Genomic DNA, 19359 nt, shown 5'->3' on the forward strand with positions numbered 1-19359 from the left:
ACCAATGATGCACGCACCCATCAAGAGGTTATGGTCGATAAACCAGCCATTCATGAGGAAATTGCCTTTCTTCATAGTACATGAATCATTCAAGTACAAGTGTGCCTCTTCAACTATCATGAATTCAAGCAGTCAGCCGTTACTCAATGCTTTATGCACTTTATAAATGTCAATGCCCATCACACACATACAAATTTATAATTTTTCCGTCTTCAATGTTCAGTAGGCAGATGTGAATCTCCAAAAGTGAGTGCTTACTGCTCATCGAATTTCAGAGCTAAATCTTGCTCCTCTTACTAAATCACTTTACTTTCATCTGAGCAGGAGTTCTGGAAAAGCAAAATGGGTGGCCCGTGCCAAGTTTGCAAAGAAAGAGTACTACTTGGGACGTTTCGGTAAGCATTTATGCAATGCTCATCATTTTGTCAGTCTTTTTACATAAGATAAGTAAGATAGACTTTTTAAGAGAATTGGATGGGATACATTTTTCCATATCTAGAAGCAAACGGCTCAATTGACCTTTAATTACAATGAATGATATAGACAAAAAATTGTCATACCTGAAGAAGCAGCACGTCTTGTAAAGCTGTTGGCCTTGTAAAGCTGTAAGAAAATCTAGTGCCATGTCATGTACACGGTACCATCATGCCACAGTGGGTTTACTTAGAGAGCTTCATATCGTGAGATCTAGTAATCTATCGAAGAGCAGGCATTTGAATGATATGTCAATCTCTTAATACTGCAAAAAAAAAGGGCACCACTCGATTTTCTTATAAATTCCAATTAAAAATGCTCTTTTAACGTGATGAAATGCTTACAGTGTTTCAATGCTCATTGTTTGTAAAAATGCAGACACAAAAGAAGAAGCTGCCCAACAATATGACATTGCCATGATCCACAAGAAAGGCTCAGATGCACTGACAAACTTTGATGTTGATAGATATGATGTGAACAAGATACGTTCAAGCCCTTCAATTCCTAAGATAACTAAAGATACGCCAGTGGAGATGTACCTTAAATCCCACACTGCAAATGATCCTGACTTAAATCCCACACTTGGACAAGATGATCAACAATCATCTTGTTTACAGACAGGGAGAAGTTTTGAACTCGCTCAAACTAGCATCTCTTTGCAACCCACAGTGCAACCAGGGGGCAGTCATGAGCATGAGGTTGCTCAGTTGCAGAATTACCATGAGGTTGCCCGGTTGCAGAACTACAGTGGGGCTGAAGGTTATGGCTATGGAAGTAATGAGGATGAGGTTGCCCGGGGGCAGAATGTACTCAAAGGTACAGTTCACAGCAATGCCAACAACCATTCTGCCAGTCAATTAGAACTGGCTCCAAGCCCTTTCCCTGAGCCACCAACCCAGGCCAACATGGTACGGAGCTCAGTTCAGATGAGTTAATTGGTCTATTTAAAACAACCGGACATTATGTTTTTCCCTAGGACTTGCAAATTTGCACTGAATAGCACCTTTTTCAGCATCTTTTGGAAAGAAGAAGTAGAGGCCCATTTTACCTGTAGAACTGATTTTGAATATGGATACTAAGATTCTTTGGCCGTACCGCTTGTGACAGAGGGAAATAAGGTTACTAGAGTTTTGAAGATTACTAGCTGCAAGTCATTGATCAATTTTGTGAATATCTGCACATGTTAGAAATTGATGGATTATAATATTTTAAGTAATCAAATTGAAGAGAGTTTTTGACATAGAAGAGAATTGTTTCTTGATATCCTGAGCATGTAAGAATATCCAAATCGGAAAGCTAAAAAGTCCCACTCCCCATCACTAGATCGTATAATTCCCTTTAGAAGCTTCACATGGTAAGAGTGACACCTCCACCCTCAGACCAAGAGGAGTGAAATGTCTAGATCAAAGAGAAGGCTAGACCAACCGCAAGCAGCCCCATTTGAGCCCTCACTGGCTGCATATTTGTGAACTAGAGAAGTTCTTGTAGGAGGAGCAAAAGAGGGTTGAGAAAGAATTCGCACAGGCTACTTATTAACCTAAATCCAAGTTTCCTGAATGGATACCTAAATACATACCCAAATTTACCTTCACTAGACTGCTTAAAATTCAAAACTGATCATGATATAATGTGCCCCAGGCTGCTAGTTTCATGATTTAAACCACAATTACAGAAGTATTTGCATACATGCTTTTTGTAACAAAATTTACATGCATACAGAATTTGCTCTCTTGTTTCCCTACTTACCATCACACCTTGTCTGCTTTGCTCTGTATCATCTAGCTCTACTCTCTCGTTCAATCTTCACGTTACTCCAATCTCCAAAGCATCTCCTCCTCCATTCATCATGACCAAGCAGGTAAGCAAGCAAGCAAGAGAGATCCATAGATTAGGGTCAGGGTCAGGATTCAAACAAACTACGAAAGAAATCAAGGAGTTTGGTTCACAATGTAATAGAATGATTGATCCTTGTCGATAGACCAAAAGCATGTGGGCCCAACCATCCTAACCATAGAACTTGAGAAGAATTATCTCTCACATTGAATGAAATTTCAGAGAAGGAATTTCTTATCCTCTAATGTATCTTTTATTTCTTTATCACATCTCACTTCGTACTCACTGTCAACATGGTTTATGATAGTGAGTAATCTAAAGTCATTGCTGTTTCTAGATCTCTCTTAGAGGTCACTTCCATCTGCCATTCTCTATAATAAGGTCGGTCATTGTTGATCATTCTAAATTTAGTAGGGTCTTTATGATTCTTGCCAGGTTTGCTTTCATTGGAAATTGGTTCCAGAAGTTTTACTATTGCGGAGCTCATCTTGATGTATGATGGATGAAATTTCATTGTCATTGGGGTTTTGTAACCCCTTGTATGTTTTATATCATTGTTGAATTACACCACACTATGAAGCTGCACAAATGTTCACGCCATTTCTCCTCTCCCTCGTTTTCTTTTCCCACCTTCTCCTGCTCTCTCAGGCTCTATAAATGCAACACAAAACACAACAGAGCACTTGGCTGTAATCATATTAAAAATTGCTCGACCAGTCTTCCCATAGCCCTTTAATAAAGGAAAAGGCATAAAATTTGGATGTCAAAAAGTAGACCAATTGTAATGATTAACCTTCTCCACAACCACGAACATAGACAAGAGGAGTAGGCATAGGACCGAAAAGTCAACAATCGTGAGCGCAAGTGGTTTGGAAGGTCACTGCAAGGCTTCCTTTCTAGAAGGTGTTCAGTTTTGCTACTCACCTGACAAGCAAACGTACCGCAAGCCAAGCAAACAAGCTAAGGAGAGATTCTTGAGGGCCAAGGAATCCCCAGCTGCCTGCTGCAACATACCATCACATAAGTGGCCAACCTAGCACTGCAAAGAGTCGATGAGACAACATGTGAAAGTAGAGCCATGAGCTTGAAAAACAAACCATCAAGCTCTCCTTGTGAAAGAACTACAATTTGTCATCCCCAACAATTGTGTTCCTGTGACCTAGAGGAGGTCGGAGACATATAGAGCCGTCAACCATACTCGAGTTGGGGTCTCCAGAGAGCCAGAATGTAATGGTCAAAGACATCAAGGGAACCTGTAGAGAGTATTGAAAAGGAGGCAGCCTGTCCATGGTGAAACCATGATGTCATCTGTGCATACCAGCATGATGTATCTCCCTGTAGAGCTAACTGTCTGGAGGACTCTAGGGCCAACCTGACATATCTATCTCTCATAGTATCCCATAGGCTGTGTACAAAGGAGACTGATCTGGTAAGCGCTTCAATCTTCATGGGGGGGGGCAGCTAACTCCGCTCGAATGATATCATGCGGTACGGAAGCCTTGGCTCTAATCAGCCGAGAGATCAATGATCATAGATACCAAGGGCCTCTCCATACGTCTCCAACCATCCTGGCCTACAGAAGGTCCCCAAACCTGCACCCCATATAGCATAGTAGAGGCAACCAAAGTATCAAAGAGCCATAACTTTGTCCTAGGTTCCTGGAACTGAACCTACGAACACATCCTCTCCAATCCTCCCAAAGCCGCATAAGCTCTAGTCAATCTAGTCTCTGCTGCTCTTCTCAAAGAAAATCTCGGCCCAGTAAAGACTACCCCCAGGTAAGTGTATGCATCTGTATACTCCACAATCTCCTGACCATATGTGAAAGTAGGTGTTGATCTCCTGATCCATTGTGGTGAGGTGTTAAACACCATAAACTTGGTTTTACCAAGGTTTACACACAATCCACTATCCTCTGCAAAACTGTGTAGTGCATCCAAATGTCGCTGCATACCGTCTGGTGAGTCACATATCAACACAATATCATCAGCATATAACAATGGGATCCACGTCCCTGCCTCTGTCAGTTGGGCACCTCTGTCAGCCTCTTTGTCAATGTAATCAGACACCTCATCATTTACATACCAAATAGAGTAGGAGACAATGGGCAGCCCTGTTTAGTAGAGTGAACTAAATCAGATACCCCTTCCGGAGTGCGTACATGTCCCATCACTGATCTGTACAAAGCCATAATCCCCCAAATCAACTCTATGGGCAACCCAATCTCCTATAGTCTACGCATCAATAGAGCTCTCAGTACCATGTGAAATGCTTTGCAGAAATCCACAAAGCTACAATAAATCCGTCTGCCATGTGACCTTGCCTCCTCAATGATGGCTCTGAGTGTCAAAATATGATCAAGAGTGGAGAAAACCCTCTTGAAACCGGCCTGACCCTTTGCTCGTCCACCCTCACCCTCTGCCCAATTACTCAAGTGCTGCTCAAGAATGGATGCATACAACCGTGCCAATGTGTGTCCAACCATAATAGTGCGGTAGTTCCCAGGCTCTATAGGATCACCTGCCTTGAAGATGGGCACAATAGTAGACAACCTCCAAGTCTCACGTAACCCCTGACACATGGCATGATTGAACAACACTGCAAGAACCTCCATCAACATATCCCTAGCATGTATAAAGTGCTCCGCTACTAGACCATCATGATCATATGCCCTCTCGGTCCTCATCTTGTCAATGGCCCTCTGTACCGTCCCAATGGTTAAGAAGGTGCTCGTAGTTGGGCATGGCTCCCAGGAACCGTATATAACAATGTCGCATATTGGCCCCACACATCAGGTGAAGTAATCACTGGGGGAGGGGAGTGCTCATGAAAGAGTCGACATGCCTCTCCTGAGTCCCTACTCAAGAACATCTGGTATAAGTCTCGCTCCACAATCTCCTGACGATATGTGAAAGTAGGTGTTGATCTCCTGATCCATTGTGGTGTGGTGTTAAACACCATAAACTTGGTTTTACCAAGGTTTACACACAATCCACTATCCTCTGCAAAATTGTGTAGTGCATCCAAATGTCGTTGCATACCGTCTGGTGAGTCACACATCAACACAATATCATCAGCATATAACAACAATGGGATCCACGTCCCTGCCTCTGTCACTTGGGCACCTTTGTCACCCTCTTTGTCAATGTAATCAGACACCTCATCATATACATACCAAATAGAGTAGGAGACAATGGGCAGCCCTGTTTCACCCCAATAGTAGAGTGAACTAAATCAGATACCCCTTCCGGAGTGCGTACATGTCCCATCACTGATCTATACAAAGCCATAATCCCCCAAATCAACTCTATGGGCACCCCCATCTCCTATACTCTACGCATCAATCGAGCTCTCAGTACCATGTGAAATGCTTTGCAGAAATCCACAACGCTACAATAAATCCGTCTGCCATGTGACCTTGCCTCCTCAATGATGGCTCTGAGTGTCAAAATATGATCAAGAGTGGAGAAACCCCTCTTGAAACCGGCCTGACCCTTTGCTCGTACACCCTCACCCTCTGCCCAATTACTCAAGTGCTGCTCAAGAATGGATGCATACAACCGTGCCAATGTGTGTCCAACCATAATAGTGCGGTAGTTCCCAGGCTCTATAGGATCACTTGCCTTGAAGATAGGCACAATAGTCGACAACCTCCAAGTCTCACGTAACCCCTCACACATGGCACGATTGAACAACACTACAAGAACCTCCATCAACATATCCCTAGCATGTATAAAGTGCTCCACTACTAGACCGTCATGATCATATGCCCTCCCGGTCCTCATCTTGTCAATGGCCCTCTGTACCGTCCCAATGGTAAAGAAGGTGCTCGTAGTTGGGCATGGCTCCCAGGAACCGTATATAACAATGTCGCATATTGGCCCCACACATCAGGTGAAGTAATCACTGGGGCAGGGGAGTGCTCATGAAAGAGTAGACATGCCTCTCTTGAGTCCCTACTCAAGAACATCTGGTATAAGTCTCGCTCCATCTGAGCCAGGTAAGCTCGCTTCTACCGTCGCACAAGGCGTCGGGAAGCAATCCGAGACTGTCTGTAATTGATGATTCCTAAAAGAAGATCCCTCTGAAGGTGGGCTCTCATCTCTCTGAACTCCTCATCATACCAACTATTCTGGGGCATACTCCCAGAATGTTGTCTCTTGCCCGACTGAGTGTGTGGGTATGCCACTAATGCACCACCATGCAATGTCTTAGTCAGTAGAGTGGTGCACTCCTCCACTGAGAGGCATGTATCAGTTGTGCTAGTTGTGCCTTCCCCTAGACGGCGGTCCCACATCTCCTCTGTATAAACAGAATCAGTCTCTGGTGTAAATGTATAACAGGTGTGTGACCTGCCTCCTGATGTCTAAGCTGTACAATACATTATACTGAAATGAAACGGACAATGTCAAGAGAGCATGGTCCATTGCTACGCCCACTGGCTTGGCTCCCACTGTGATATCCTGAATGCGACAGACAAAGCTCGGTTGTGTCATAACATAGCCCATTGTACTAGCCCCATGTCTGTGTGGAAAGCATATGAAACCGGCTGCTCCAGGAAAGCGATGTAAGCCAGAGAGAGAGAGAGAGAAATGAAAGGAAATGTAATATAACGTTTTCAAAAGGCCAAAATGACCTATGAGACCAAAAGGTTACATTGGTGACTCTAATACCAAGTCTGGATACAAAAAGTACAAAGAATTGTAAAGAAAATAGTGGGTGGGGGTGGGGTGAAAGCTGATACAAAGGGGGGATATAAAAGGGGGGGGGGGGGGGGGGGGGGGGGGGGGGGGGGGTTTGATACAATGGAGCTCTCTCACAATAGAGACGTCAGTATCCAAAAGGCTGTAGAGGTTCAATGTCCTCCACGATAAGCACTCTGTCTTGACGGCTTCTATGTCGCGCCAGTATGGTATGGATCCTCTCTCTCAATCAGTGTCGATGTTGACAAGGCCCCCTCATCCGTGGGCGACGGGACCGCCCCAACTCTATCGCCCGATCAAGCAGTATGCCTCTGGTGCTGCTATGTTGTGGGGGCTACTCGAACTCCTCTGTGTGTGACTGAAAGAAATATGTAATCTGCCGCTGTCGCTGGTTCTCTCTCATTGTGCCCCTCTTCAAGAGATCCTCTCTGTGTTTGCGAATCTCCAGTAAGTATAATCCGAGGCATTTCTGATCCTGGTATCTCATGACTCTAGAAAGTGGTCCAAAACCCTCTCTGAATAGACAGTGAAAGCGGCCTCGTATCTCATAGTATATTGGGCAGTGACATATGTAATGTAGCTCTGTCTCAGGCTCTATCTGGCACACCTGACAAATCTTGGACCCAGCAGGTACTCCTCTAAATTTGCCTATCTCGATCTCTAGCTGATGTGAGGATGTGCGTAACTGACCGATAGCACATCGTATCCCGTGGGATAGGTGAGTATCCATGTATCCTAGTCTAATCACAAACCCATCCTCCATAAGCTGGAGAAGATGCTCTCTATAGAAAGCCATCTTCGTACCAAACTCATGTGTAGGCTCTATCCATGTCCTCTCCGTATCCAGTGAATCAAGTCTTGTCCGATGAGTCTGGTAATCTCTGCCCTAGTGAGGGAGATGGAGGGTGCATCCAAAGAGTATTGAAATGGGGGTAGCCGATCCATACTAAAGCCATGTAACTAAAACCAAAATGCCATCTCTGCATACCAACATGATCTCTCTCCCTGCAATGCCAGTTGTCGCGAAGACTCTAGTGCTAATCGAGCATGTCTCTAGGAGAGCCCAGGTGCTATGCCTAAATGAAACTGATCGAGTGAGTGCCTCCACTACCAATGGAGCAGCAGCGAGCTCTGCCCTAACAATGTCATGTGGTACTGAGGCCTTGGCCCTAATCATCCGAGAAATCATAGACACCAAGGGCCTCTCCATACATCTCCATCCATCAGGATGGGAGTGGGAGAGTTGGGAGAGGGTGGAGTTTCTCTCCTACACGGCAATGGCTCCTCAATAGGTGCCACTCTCAGTACTTCTTTATATGAATAAAAATATGATAGTACCATGCTTCTAAGAGAGATGGTGCCTTGTCTTGCTTTTGGGAAAGCGGATTGAGAGATAGAGAGTGCTAAAAGACATGTACAACCAGCTATTCAACCCTTTTAATAGATATGTGTGTATGTGTGTTCAAAAATGGCAGATGTGCCATTTGTATTCATCTTTTCTTTCAAACTGAGCCTGTAATGGGCTGTTTTGAAGGAGTGGCCAGTTGCTTGGTTGCAGACGACTATGCGTGAGGTCGCCCTTGGCTAAAAATGGCATCTTTGGAGTCTAGACAAATGATCAGTCTTGCTACTGCAGGTTCCAGTGTGTGTGGTCACCTTGACTTAAGCTAGTAGCCTTTGGGGTCGCCTGGTATCTACCACGCGTGAAGTGCCACCTGCCATGCATGCCTTGTCCAAGTGTCCACCTGCTCTGCAGGTGCCATGCATGGGGTATCCAAGTGTCAACCTGCCATGCGTGTGGTGTCCAAGTGTTCGTCTATTGCCTGACATGTGCCATGGATGTGTGGCCAAGTGTCCACCTGTCTTGCATGCTCTATCAGTTTGATGAGCACCTAGGAGATTTGTCCTCTTTCCTTGCATGCTCAAGCACCAGAGGCTCCTGCAACAGCCCAAGCACCTGATGCTTCTCTAACAACAGAAGCTCCTCAAGTTGTCCCCGCAAGAATGCAGGCAACATGACACTTCAAACAACTTGAAAACAGCTGAACTGGAAGAGAAAGTAAAGGGGGTAGAGAGAAGATGTCGAAGCGGGCTGCCCTTGTACACACTCAACAATAGTGAACCGGCACTGTCAAAGCCCCCAGTCAAGTATTTCTTTATTGATTAACCTCTGCAAAGTACAATATTTGAAGGTACCTATCAGTACATACCATTTTTTTTAAGTTTGAATAATCATTAATTCAACATTTTCACAAACATATTAGTCATGTATCCATTACAGACTACCTGCAATGAACCAACTTCATAGATTAACATTAAAGAGTGAACACTAGCACGAGACAAGAAGCATGTTGCATTACATTGATACCAATCTACAATGTGCATATCGCTTCAAAATGCAAATGAACACTAAATAATAACGAATTCCAATGCCATAAATTCAAAGACATGAGAAACATGACATTGAAATATGCAAACGAGGAAAAAAGAGTCAATAGGTAAACCCTAGATGAAATACAGTATCCGGCTGTTGATCTGGAAGTCCTCAAAATCAGCACCCTATAGCACTCTCTGCAAAAACTTTATATGCTCTTTATAAATACCCAGGAAGTCTGCAATCCTTAGAGTAGCCCAATTAACTTATAGAATTCAGAAAAACCCTTGCCTCTCCAATTTGTACACGTGCTGGACAAAACCCCCAAAAGAAATTATTGTTAAAACAATGGCCGTATGGTACATACTGATCTGTATCATATGGATGTACCATACTCTACGGACCAGTACATATGTAATGATGCAGCCTTGCCCCCATCCTTGCCTTTTCCAATGCTCTCAAAAGCAAATCCCCTTCCCAAAAAGCTAGCACTGGTTCTTTTATAAAAAGAGGCAGAGAGGTTAAAAAGCAAGTCAGTTTTTAGAAACAGAAAATCTATGCTGATTGAATTGACAAGAGAAAATACATCAGGTCCAAGAGATTCGCACAGGCCACCTTTCCGAGGAGAGAGTCTGTCACTCAGAGACAAATGTAATGATCAATTGCGTTTATGCCCCCAATGTAGAAACCCTAACCTTAAAACCCATCACATCCTGAGTGACTGTGGGCAAGTGATTTATAAGAACAAGTTCTTCAATCTGTTGTGTTTGAAGTCTTTTGTCAATCTTTTGCCTTGTCTTTGTACAACCGGTTCCAGTGGTATCAAAGCACCAACAGATTGCTCTTCTATTAACAATCCAATCCAGATTTTTCCTTCAAGTAGCATGGAGAACGTTCTGAAAACTAACAAGAAGGAAAATTTGTAATATGAAGAATTAAAGGTGGACAAAGAGATTGAGATAAAATCCAAATGAGGATATTAACAGCCATGATAAGGCTCCCAACAATGGTGCCTAGAACTTTGTAGGTCTATGTGAGCCTTGTCAGTGCACATCTGCACTCACTCAATTTTAGTAGTGTGAGACTTAAATCTCCCAACCTAGTGATGCAATTGTGTGACCAGCCGATGATACTCACCAGGCAGTGGGATACAGCAAACCTGTAATTTTCAGCACAGTATGGAGAGAGAGAGAGAGAGAGAGAGAGAGAGATAGATGAAATGAAATGTTATATTAACGTCTTCAAAAAGGCCAAAATGACCTATGAGACCAGAGAGTTACAATGTGGTGGATCTGATACAAAGTCAGAGTAACAAGATGACAAAATGACAAAATAAAATACTATGGAATCCTAAACTGCTAGGTGTGAAATAAGCAGCTAGCTGGGATAGCTGAATCACAGGAGATCTAGCATCGGTCGTTGGCGGATCTCATCAATCTCCTCCATGGTTAGTAGTCTGACCGGGCGTCGTGCATGCCTGGCCAAAGTGTTCCGAATCTTCTGACGTAGCCTCCGTCGATGCTGTGTAGTCCTCCGCAGTTGTGGACGCCTGGATTTCCCCAATTCAGTGGCTCAGTCGATCAGTGTGCCTCTGATGTGAGACGAGGGGGAGCTCTGCTGTGGGAGTGGCTCTTGCGGCTGTGCCGTGTCTGTTCTGAAGAAGTCTGTGATCCGTCTTTGAGACTGGCTAGCCTTGCCACTCATCAAGCTGTCTCTGTGTCTGTGCAGCTCGAGCAAGAACAAACCCAGGCAGAGAGAGAGAGAGAGAGAGAGAGAGAGAGAGAGAGAGAGAAATGAAATGAAATGAAATGTTATATTAACGTCCTCAAAAGGCCAGAGTGACCTATGAGACCAGAAAGTTACAATGTGGTGGATCTGATACAAAGTCAGAGTAACCAGATGACAAAATGACAAAATAAAATAAAATACTATGGAATCCTAGACTGCTGAGTGTGGACTAAGCCGCTAAAACAGCTAGCTGGGATAACTAGATCACAGGAGATCCAGCATCGGTCGCTGGCGGATCTCATCAATCTCCTCCATGGTCAGTAGTCTGACCGGGCATCGTGCATGTCGAGCCAAAGTGACCCAGATCCTCTGCTGCAGCCTCTGTCGATGTTGTGTAGTCCTCCGCAGTCACGGGCGTTTGGATCTCCCCAACTCAGTCACTCGGTCTATCAGTATGCCTCTGGTGTAAAGCGACAAGCTCTGCTGTGGTAGTAACTCCTTCGGGTGTCCAGTGGCAGGTCTAAAGAAGTCTGTGATCTGTCTCTGAGACTCGCTAGTCTTTCCTCTCATCAAGCTCTCTTTGTGTCTGCGTAGCTCGAGCAAAAACAAACCCAGGCATCTCTAATCCTCATACCGCATGACTCTAGAGAATGGTCCAAAGCCCTCTCTGAACAAGCAATGGAAGCGGCCTCGTATCTCATAGTAGACGGGGCAGTGGCATGTGTAGTGCAACTCTGTCTCAGGCTCGATGTCACACAAGGGGCATGTCTTGGCCTCTGCTGGTATTCCGCTGTATCTCCCAGTCTCGATCCGCAGCTGGTGTGTAGATGTGCGTATCTGGCCAATAGCACATCATATCCCATGAGACAGGTGAGTGTCCATGTATCTGGGCCTCGACACAAAACCATCCTCCGTAAGCTGGAGGAGATGCTCTATGTAGAAAGCCATCTTCGTGCCTAGCTCATGTACTGGCTGTATCCATGTCCTCTTGGTGTCTAGCTGAGTCAAGTCCTGGCGAATGAGCCTAATGATCTCGGATTGTGTAAGAGAGAGAGAGAGAGAGAGAGAGAGAGAGAGAGAGAGAGAGAGAGAGAGATTTTATTAACGTCCTCGGATGACCTATGGGACCAAACTTACATGTGATGTAGTATGTGTGGCTGATGAGTGACTATGCTCCAAAATTGTGGTGATGAGAATCGCAATGGAGAGCCCACATTGTGGCTGGGAGAGGAAAGTGCGTAGGTCTAAGTCATGGCTAAAAATGTGAGGGAAGCAAGTTCGGATGTGACCAAAAGTTGAGCACTCTAGTAGTGTGTGGTACTCAAACTCTCGAACTTGCAATGAGCATAATGTGCACAATCGATTTGACTCTTCTCCATTGCCCCAACATCCTATCTCGGATCGAAGGGAGCGGGAGCTAAACCGAATGGCTGCGATAGTGCATATTGCTGACAAGGGGATAGGCTCAAGCATGTAAGTGTGAGTACGGTTTTCCCTTTCAGCAAAGAACATGGTTTTGTAGTTGGGGGCAATATGGGTGGTGTAATGTATGAAGCATGACCCACCGGATTCCTCCCAAGCCGTAATACAGTGGTGTTGAAAAGCTTCATTCACTTGCGAGTCAATTGAGGCATGCCGCATCATGTAACAAGTGTAATGCATCCCATCTCCCAAACCACTTCTTTATGTCTTGCATCCATCCCGTGCTCAAGATCTTGCTTTTATGCATCTTATGAACTTTTTTGCTTGCTTCCCATGCATTTGTAGAAAGTCGATGTGAGGGGTTTTGACGCATCTTTACCATGTACTCCACAACCCTTTACATGCCCATAACCTCAATTGGAAGAGATCCCCACTCAAGAAGTAGGAGCATATATGGTGTTTGTGTCTTAACTTGGAGAAAGATTGTAAGAAAATGCTTTTGGACATTCTAAAACTCTTTCCAAGTAGACTTTGAGATGCTCCCACGGTGTCCCACTCCACACTTCAACTCCATAAAGAAGAAACAGTGTCACCAATGCGCCAAAAAGGTACTTATTGAGAACCCAACACTTGATATTTTCCGCATTACACATGTTCTCAAATGCCTAGTATGCTCTCTTTCCCGATTCCAAACGACGCATAGCACATTCATGCCACTTGTGATTAGCCGGAACCTCAAGAAGGTACTTAAAGATCACAACAACTTCAAGTGTCTCATTGTTGTACACAATGCATGGCTTCTCCTCATGGTTGTTTTTCACAAGCATAACCTTTGTTTTGGATTCATTCACAATCCGGAGTTTTGATGGGATCCAATGTATTAGCGCTGGTATGACCGCACCACCAACCATCACACAAAGAGAGAGAGAAAAGAAAGAAAGAAAGATTTTTAACGTCTATGTCAGGCCGAAATCGGCCTATGAGACAAATCAAATGTACATGGTGTGTATGTCATCCGTCTATCGGAAAGACAAATGAAACAAAACTGAACAAAACTGAACTGAATGAAGGTAGTGGAGTATCTGAGGAGGGATGGAGCTCTATCTCTAGGGGTATATGCATGTCTATATGCGAGAGAGAGAGAGAGAGAGAGAGAGAGAGAGAGAAATGAAACGAAATTTTATATTAAACATCTTTAAAAGGCCCAAATGACCAATGAGACCAAAACTGATACAATCTTGATGGATCTAAAACACAATGTCTGGGTACAAAATAAAAGAAGTAAATTGAAAAACTACAATAATCATCATCAATGCCCGAGGATACCTGGCATCAGGCGTTGTCCAAGAAAATATTGCATCGGTCGCTGAAGAGCATCGTCAATGTCCACCTCTCTAAATAGTCGTACTGGACGTCTCCCATGTCATGCTAGAATACTTTGGATCCTCTAATGGAGCCTCCGTCGATGTGTGGTCGCCCTCATAGACGTGGACGTCTAGCTCTCCAGAGCTCAATGGCTCTTTCAACTAATATACCTCTAGAATAGGTGGGCTCTAAAGTCTACTGTGAAGCTTGCTCATCTGACTGCCGAGTCCATGCTCTAAAGGAGTCAATGATCTCTCTCTCTGAATGTCTCCCACTGCTTGATCTCCTCAAGAGACTCTCCCTTTGTGTGCGCAGCTAGCAAAAACAACCTGAGGCATCTCTGATCCTCATATCTCATGACTCTAGCCAACTGTCCAAAGCCCTCTCTGAATAAACAATGAAAGCAGCCTCGTATCTCATAGTATACTGAACAATGACAAATGTGATGCAACTATGTCTCTAGCTCTGTATGACACAACTGGCAAATCCTCGTCTCTGTTGGTACTCTCCTAAATCACCCAGTCTCAATCTCTAATTGATGCGATGATGTGCGCATCTGACCAATAGCACATCGTACCCCATGGGATAAACGAGTGTCCATATAGGCCGGTCTGATCACATATCCATCCTCTGTTAGTTGGAGAAGATGCTCTCTATAGAAAGCCAACTTCATGCCCAACTCCTGTGTTGGCTGTATCCATTGGCTCCTCGTATCCAGCTGAATCAGATCTTGACGTATGAGTCTAGTGATCTCTGTTCGTGTGAGAGGTAGGAAGGGTGCATCCAAGCAATAGTGGAACGGAGGCAATCTATACATGCTCAAACCATGTGACTGAAACCATGATGTCATCTGCCCATACCAGCATGTTGTATCCCCTTGTAGCGCTAGCTGTCGGAATGACTCAAGGGCTAGCCAAGCATATCTATCTCTAGGGAGGTCCCATAAACTATGCATGAAGGGTACTGACTTAGTAAGTGCCTCGACCACAAGAGGGAGGGCACCTAGCTCGGCTCGAATAATCTCATGTGGCACTGAGGCCTTAGCCCAAACAATCCGAGAGATCATAGAGACTAAAGGCCTCTCCATCCATCTGTGCTACCAGATCTGCCATTGTGTTCCACTGAGGGTCCCCAAATCTGAACTCCGTAAAGCATAGTTGAAGCAACTAGAGTGTCGAAAAGCCAGAGCTTTGTTCGAGGTTCCTAAAATTGAACCTACACATCCTCTCCAATCCTCCCCATGTTGCATAAGCTCTCGTCAGTCTAGTCTCTGCTTCTCTCCTCAATGAAAACATCAGACCACTGAAGACTACCCCAAGATAGGTGTAGACATGAGTATACTCCACCGTCTCTTGCCATATGTAAATGTGGGTGTTGACCTCCTGACCCACTGTGGTGTGGTGTTAAACACCATAACATTGGTTTTCCTGAGGTTTTCCTGAGGTCAACAGACAATCCACTATTATGAGCAAATGTGTACAAAGCATCTAAGTGACACTGCATCCCCTCCAGGGAATCAAAATCAACACAATATTATCAGTATATAATAAGAGTGGGATCCATGTCCCTGCCAAGTGTGCTTTTCTCTATCACCATCCCTCTCAATTAGTCCAAAACCCCTCATCCACATACATGCCAAATAGTTTAGGAGATAGCCGACAGCCCTGTTTGAAGCCTTCCCATCTGTGACAAAGGCCACCACGTGTTTCTCACCGATCGTTTCTATGGCCGATGTCCACTCTGCAGAGAGGACATCGGAGGACTTGCCACTCTCGGTGGCATCATGAGAGTGCACAAAGTACATCTCTCCACTCGAGTATGCAACAAAGCCATGGATAGATCTCTTCCTTGTATTGCTCCATCCATCGACAATGAGGGAAACGCCATGTTTTGCCCAAAGCCGCTGAATATTGAGTGTTGCTTGCTCCACGATAGCCTTCTTTCGATCGAGCAAAGTGGTTCGGAGAGCCTCTGAAGATAGCAGTACATAGTTGGTGCTGTACTCTCCTATCGTTGTACCATAACTTTCCAATACTCTGACCTATATCGATCACACATAGAAGAGGTTAGTAAGGTAATTGATTATTCATAGTTTAAATTTTAGAGATCATAGTGGCGAAAACGACGATAACGGAAGAAATGAGAGAGAAGATTGATAAAGCATACCTCGCCGCGACAAATGGAATATGGTCATGATAGAAGAATTGAGCCACTACGGCATCCACCTCTTCCTTCTTCTTTGGGTCCCAAGAGGTGGCAAGGGCCCTTTGGCGACGAATCATACCCGATGAAGGTCCACCGCCACCGGCATCGGGTAAAGAAGAAGAAGGGAAAATGAGGGTTTTTGGGTCGATATCTTTGCGTGCGGGCTTGGCTTTATGGTTGCATTGCCGACCCTTTTCCTCAAGCTCCTTCCTCTTCTCGATGGTTACGTTGGTGCAAAATCTCACCTCATGTCCTGACACTCGAAGAAAGTGTGCCCTCACTTTGTTATGCCCCCCTTTCTGCGTATAAGAGCATAGCTTGCATGTCCATGCACGAGAACCTCCGGCCACCGACAAGGTGCCCTCTAAGGTCCCTTCATCCCACCACGACCATTCCTTTGCCTTTTGGGTGTTACCCACATGAACGGAGGGGGTTGTACGAGAAGAAGAGGCCATGGATAATTGGATTATCCGAGAAAGAGAGAGCTTCTCCTTGAGGGTTTGAAAATTGTGAGAGAGAGCTTGAGAGAGAGGGCTTGAGAGAGAGGCTTGACTCCGTTCAAAGCCTTGAGGGCAAGCCCAAGGGAGAGAGCTTGAGAGCTTGAGAGTAGAGCTTGAGAGCAAGGGAGAGAGAGCTTGATAGCAAGGGAGAGAGAGAGAGAGAGAGCTTGAGGGCTTGTTGCACTTGTGAATGAAAGGGGTGAGGGGGGCAATTTATAAGGGCTGCCAAAAAAAAGACACCCAAAATCTACCCATTTTTGCACGTTTATGGCCATTGGAGGATTGTCCGTTGCCCGTCGTTCCAAGATATTCCGATCCATTCCCGACCAGCCGTTTCGGTGATTGCCTACCTGCCTGCCAGAACGCCCAGCCGTTCCGGGACGTTCCCTGCATCTGAAGCGTGCAAAACGCCGTTCCGGCATTCCAGGCCCTCTAGGAGCCGTTCCTCGGTAACTATGGCTCCGAGGGCTTTGGCCTTCATCCAACAGTTTGACATAGCCTTCTCTGGAGAGCATTACTCAGAGCACTCCAAGATCAGGAGGGCTCCATCGTTTCTAAAAGGAAATACTCGAACATGGTGGTCCACTCTTCTTCTGAGGAAAGAAGCCCAAGTCAAGTGGTTGAAATTCAAACGGCTCTTTATTTCTTCTTGGTTGACCAGGGAGTACGAATGAGATGTAAGAACCGCTTGGAACCATCTTCGAATGACCAAGGAAGATTCTTTGGATGCATATTGCGAGAGGTTTTGGGACTCTTTTCTACCGACCTCTTCATTTAAGATGGTCACCTTTAAGGAACAGATTGAGTGGTTTTGTTGCGGACTCCCTACAGAGATACGAGATTACTGCCTTGAACAAAAGTCGAACTCTATTCAAGAATTAATGGGTCATCCAAAATGGGGGTTCTCGATACATTCGGGGAATTTAACCTACCCCACTGATGAAATCCTGGCTCAGTACCAGACAACAATGACAATAGAAAGAAAAAGTCCTTAGGAAAAGAAAGATAGACGACCCCGACTAACTCTTAGAGAAAGGGCTAACTATCTCAAAGAGGGGAAGTGTTTTGGTTGCACGGAACAAGGGCACATCTCTGCAAAGTGCCCCAAAAGGGCACAACAAGGACAGACTGAAGACAAGCCAGAGAGTTCTAGAGCAGCAGAGGAACATGGCAAAAAAGGCAAGATGAAAGCAGGACTAGTACCGGATTGCATGATGGGAACCGACCCAAGCCAGATAGATAAAAGTACAGAACTTTACCGAGCTTGGGGCAAAGTGAAAGATCAAAAAGCCCTTCTCTTTTTTCGATGGCAGAGCCAAGGCCAACTTCATTTCACCTGAATTGGCGGCACGGCTCGAGATTACGCCCGACAAGATAGGGCCACCGGCGAAGGCAGTTCTAGCGGCGCCCAGACGGGATGTAGCCATTACACCTGTCATTGGCAAACTTCGTTTGCATTGTCAAGGGTATTTAGGGCAGGAGGACTTTTACATCATGCCTTTGGAAGGGTGTGACGTCCGCCTAGGAGTCCCTTGGTACCATAAGAACAACGCCGTGGTCGACTATCGGGCCAAGAAAGTGACTTTGACAAATGAAAAGGGCAAAAAAATTGTACTAGATGTAGAATTGAAGGGCGAGTCCGTCCCTATTGTATCGGCTTCGGCCATTTCAAAATTAATGAAATCCAGTCTTTTTGTTTACTCGATCTATTTGAAAGAGTTGAACGATGAACATCGGACGAACTTGTCTAAATTACACAAAGAATGCCAAGATTTTCTCCACATGCTGATTGTTTCTCTGAGGGCCTGCCAGGCGAGTTACCCCCATCTTGTCCTGAGGGTAATACTATTGATCTGATTTTTGGAAGCACGCCACCAAACCGGCCACCTTACCGTGTTAGCCGAGCCCAGAATGAAGAAATCATGAACCAAGTGAAAGACCTTGAAAAGGGTCTTATCCAACCAAGTACTTCACCCTACTGCTCTCCGGTTTTGTTGGTATTAAAGAAAGACGGATCTTGGAGGATGTGCATCAACTGTAGAGCTCTCAATAAAATCACTATCAGAAACAGATTTCTGATTCCAAGGATCTCTATCGATGATATTCTTGACCGACTACAAGGATCCTCTTGTTTCAACAGGATTGATTTGAAAAGCGGATATCATCATATAAGAATCGCTCCGGGAGATGTCTACAAGACAGCCTTTCGAACAAGCTTTGGTTTACACAAATTTTTGGTGATGCCTTTTGGACTTACCAATGCTCCAGCGACTTTCAACCTAATGATGGATAGGATTTTCAGAGAGCATTGATCCTTTGTGGGCACTTTCTTTGATAATATTATAGTTTTCCCCAAGGATGAGGCAGAACATCGAAACCATCTGCTACAGGTCTCTCACGCATTGCGTGATCACAGATTAGTTATCAATGCCAAAAAAAGCAAGTCTTTCTTGCCAGAGATACACTTTTTGGGACACATCGTCTCAACAGCAAGAGTTCAGATGGACCCGGCCAAGAATAAGACTATCCGGAGATTGGCCAGATTTGAAGAATGTTCATAAAGTTAGAAGCTTCTTGGGCTTGTGTTCTTACTACAGGCGATTCATTCGGAAGTTTGCAAAGGTAGCTTCCCCTTTGCACATTTTGACTCAAAAGGGAGTCCCTTTCTCATGGGGACCGACAGAGGTGACTGCCTTTCAGACACATAAGGAAAAACTGACTACTAGACCAGTGTTGACTTTGCCAGACTTGCAAA

General features: G+C 44.9%; 1 protein-coding gene across 5 annotated transcripts in view; it reads right to left on the reverse strand.

Moving 5' to 3' along the window:
• The window catches only part of LOC147440398 (uncharacterized), a 47867-nt gene that overhangs the window by 15598 nt on the left and 12910 nt on the right, over positions 1 to 19359 (reverse strand). For 2 of the 5 annotated variants that reach the window (XR_015190384.1, XR_015190389.1), the window contains exons 2-3: positions 2221 to 2309; positions 561 to 739 (exon numbers count right to left, since the gene is read on the reverse strand). The gene's annotated coding sequence lies outside the window, so the exon portion shown is untranslated. Of the gene's footprint in view, positions 1 to 184; positions 740 to 2220; positions 2310 to 7108; positions 10288 to 19359 lie in introns of those variants that run through there. The other 3 variants (XR_015190387.1, XR_015190385.1, XR_015190388.1) reach the window with 3 other exon arrangements.

This window comes from Adiantum capillus-veneris, chromosome 15, assembly GCF_014529385.1.
Source record: "Adiantum capillus-veneris isolate H3 chromosome 15, ASM1452938v2, whole genome shotgun sequence".
Classification (NCBI taxonomy): Eukaryota; Viridiplantae; Streptophyta; class Polypodiopsida; order Polypodiales; family Pteridaceae; genus Adiantum; species Adiantum capillus-veneris.